This window comes from Gossypium hirsutum, chromosome D13 (genome assembly GCF_007990345.1).
Source record: "Gossypium hirsutum isolate 1008001.06 chromosome D13, Gossypium_hirsutum_v2.1, whole genome shotgun sequence".
Classification (NCBI taxonomy): Eukaryota; Viridiplantae; Streptophyta; class Magnoliopsida; order Malvales; family Malvaceae; genus Gossypium; species Gossypium hirsutum.
The window spans coordinates 21,413,501-21,417,554 of NC_053449.1; the positions used below are offsets into that span (position 1 = coordinate 21,413,501).

Here is a 4,054-nt window from a genome sequence, read left to right on the forward strand (position 1 = left end):
ATACATGTCATATTTATATATTGTGATAGTGTGATGAATTCTTGACAATTCAAAAGGTGTTTACGTATAGCAAATGGATCCCAATTGAGCCGTAGCTGACGATGTTGAAAGTAATGCACCCGCTCCCACTCAAGGGGCAGTGCAATCTAATTCTAGAATTGTTGCTAGTAACCACGAATGAGAGGCAAAGCAAGTCTTTTTCCAAATGATGAATGAGTGGTTTACAGAGTTCATTTGAATGAATCTGGCTGCTCAACAATCTCCACCCTTGTAAGTTCCTGGAGCTCCCTAAGTTATTGATCCGATATGCTCGAGTAAGCCACTTGTCGATAAGATTCGTAAATATGGGGCCGAAGAGTTCAGAGCTACTGTTGATGATGATGCTAAGAGAGCTGAGTTTTGGTTAGATAATACTATCCGAGTGTTTGATGAATTATCTTGCACTCCCGATGAATGCATCAAGTGTGCTGTTTCCTTGCTTAGAGATACCGCATTCCATTGGTGGAATTCCTTAGTATCTGTGGCTCCTAAAGAATGTGTTACTTGGGAGTTCTTTTAGACTGAATTTCAGAAAAAATATATCAGTCAGAGATTTATAGATTAGACACGTAAAGAATTCCTCGAGTTGAAATAGGGTTGCATGACAGTGAAAGAATATGAGAGGGAATTTGTGAGACTCAGCAGATATGCTCGGGAATGTGTATCGATCGAAGCAATCATGTGTAAGAGGTTCGAGGATGGTTTAAATGAAGACATCAAGTTATTAGTTGGGATTCTGGAAATCAAAGAGTTTGTGGTACTTGTCGAGAGAGCATGCAAAGCTGAAGAACTCCGGAAAGAGAAAAGAAAAGCTGACTTTGAAGCTAGAGATTCACGAAAAAGATCATCGAGTAAGTGTAAATGGAAAAATATATAGGATATTTCCTATATAATTCATCGCGTTTTTACTTAAAATTGTTGTTAAAACCAAGTAATTGTTTAATAAATTAATGAAATATGTGAAAATATGAAATTAGGACATAGAAATTATTAAAATGTGATTTTATGTTTTATTATATGGTTGTCATGCATAAAATGGCTTATTTTATAATAATTTAAGCATATTATATTTTTTAAGCTATGAAATGGGTCATGCATGATTAAATTAAATAATAAAATATAATGTTATATTTTAATAATTTATTTTAAATATTTCATTAATAAAAATTGGGTATAATAAAGTAAATTGATTAATTAAAGGTGTTAAATTAATTTATTGGTTCTTTAAACTATTTGCTATCTTTGACAAGTCCAAGGATTTTCTTCTAATTGCAAAACCGTCCAAGTGGGGACCAAGTCAACCCAATTTTCGGCTACACATGGCTGATTATAAACCAACTTTTGGTTTAATTATACAAGGTCCTCGAAGAATTGAAGAAATTAGAGATTTACCTGAAGATTCACACTTGACCGAGTCTTAGTCCTGAATTGTTGTGGCATCCAAACTGACCAAAAATCAAGGAGAAATCAGCTTGATTCATTCATCTATCATTCCTCACTTCTCATCATTCTCTCCTCTCTCATTTGTCTCAACTCTTTTAGCTCTCACGCCTATTACCATCCTTGTATAAAGGATTTTAGCAAATTAGCCTCTTAAAGATCCCTTGGTTGGCCACCTCGGAGAGCCATCAGTGAAGGATCGAAGGAGCCTCGTCAGTCAGAGTCTTGGGTGACAGCCACTCTGAATTGGGTTTAATCTTTCTCTTCTATAATTTAATTTAAAGATGTTTGCTATGAGTTCTTTGTTCTTGTTTACAACAATGATAGCTTAATTTTATTTAAGCTACGATGATTATTTTAATTAAATAATATTAATTTGATTCATGCTTATAATGTTTGTTCCTCAATCAATCATGTTTTCAATTAAAATCAAGTCTGTATTTCGTTCTTACACAATTGAAATGCAACTGAATTAGTTGAGCGATCCTAACCAGACGACGGCTAATGGATTCATAATTGAAATGTGCAAGCTCAATTTAGATCCTAGCCCGATTAAATTGTAGGTTGCATAACAATCCTAAGTAGTCTCTATTATCTACATAGTTTTTAGATTTGTGTGATTAAATTGTTTCTAACCTAACACATCCCTGTTACCTCACACGAATGCTAAGAAACCCTTAGTAAATAAGGATCAGTAAAATGCGTATGTACTAAGTAAAGGATTCTGAAATGACCTAATTTGGTTTCCAAACTCATGAAAGATCGAGTTGCCATGAAATATTTTTCCGAATATTATTAAGCATGATGATAATAAATTGAGTTTAATTAAAGTAATTGTCCTAGTTTATTTATGTTATAATTGTTGCAAATTGTGTTTAATTTTGCTAAAATCTATTTCATTCATATAGTCTGCATACTTAGCAAAACTTGTATTAGGGATCAGTGCATTTAATTTAATTTAGACACCACTTCTTAACTATATTGTGTTTTTATTTTTTTCAAATTGTTAATATAATTTTACAAGTTAAGTGACTTAGCACAAGCACAATCCTTGTGGAGACGATAACTCAATGCTTACTTATTACTTAATAACCACTGTGTACACTTGCACAAACCCGAGCATTACAAGTTTTTGGCATTGTTACCGGAGATTGTCAACTATTGCCATAGTCATTTTTTTCGTGAAATTATTTATTTTCAATTTGATTACTTTTTAACATCACTAACTTATTCTTTTTAATTTTTGTGAATTTCTTCTCAGGTGTTTATGAGCATAGGTCGAATCATCAATGTACTCCCTGTAGACCGTAAAATTAAGCTAACTTTCAGACAAAGAAGACATGAACGAACAGCTCAAAGACAAGTCGGGATAGACCTTGGAAATCAGAATCAAGACTAAGGTAATGAAGCCAATTATGTACGAAATCCCATCCTTATTGCCGATGATAGGGATTGATGCATCAGACAATATGCTGTGCCACTTTTCAGTAAGTTAAACTTAGGAATTAGAAGGCTAGATATTGACGCAACCTAGTTTGAATTGAAACCAGTGATGTTTCAAATGCTACTAACGGTGGGCCAAATTAGTGGTATGCCCACGGAAGATCCACATCTCCACCTTCAATTGTTTATAGAGGTGAGTGATTCATTTAAGATAGCAGGTGTGACTGAAGATGCCCTGAGGTTGAAGTTGTTTCCATACTCGTTGCGAGGTCAAGCACGAGTATGGCTCAATTTATTGCCACCAAGTTCCATATCTACATGGAAAGAATTAGTAGAGAGATTTTTGGTTATGTATTTCCCACTTAGCAAAAATGCTAAGTTGAGGAACGAGATCACAACTTTCCAGCAATTAGATGACGAGTCTTTGTGTGAGGCTTGGGAGTGATTCAAGGACTTACTTCGGAAGTGTCCTCATCATGGGATTCCTCATTGTATCCAGTTTGAAACATTCTATAATGGTCTCAATGCACATACAAGATTGATGGTAGATGCTTTCGTAAATGGTGCAATTTTGTCTAAGTCTTATAATGAGGCTTATGAGATTATCGAGAGGATCGCGAGTAATAACTATAAATGGCCAACAAATCGAACAACTTTAGGAAGACAAGTAGTCGGAGTTCATGAAATTGACTCTCTCACTTCGTTATCAGCTTAGGTATCGTCTATTTCCTCTATGTTAAAACAGTTAACCGCTAATAGTACTAATAATTTTCCAGCTCAGCCACCAAGTCCATTTGAAGTAGTTTCTTGTGTGTACTGTAGGGAAGGTCATTCTTTTAAGAATTTTCTAGCAAATCCTGAGTTAGTGTACTATGTGGGGAACCAATATCAAAATAGGAGTGGTCAAGGACTCTAGTCCAACTTCTACAATCCTTCATGGTGTAATCATCCTAACTTTTCTTAGAGCAACCAAGGAAATGGACCAAACAACAACTCATTGCAGCAAAGACCCAACCAGTCTCAAGGGTTTAATCAGTAAGCTCTAAAACCACCTTAAGCTGAGGCATCAAACAGTTTGGAGAACTTGTTGAAAGCGTACATGGAAAAGAATGACGATTTGATCCAAAGCCAA

At 34.9% G+C, this 4,054-nt stretch overlaps 1 non-coding gene across 1 annotated transcript; it reads right to left on the reverse strand.

Annotated features, from left to right (window-relative positions):
* Positions 1-3,298: 3,298 nt before the first annotated feature.
* LOC121225820 (small nucleolar RNA R71) lies at positions 3,299-3,405 on the reverse strand. Its single transcript, XR_005923724.1, has one exon. It is a non-coding gene; the product is annotated as a small nucleolar RNA R71 (small nucleolar RNA).
* Positions 3,406-4,054: the final 649 nt, after the last annotated feature.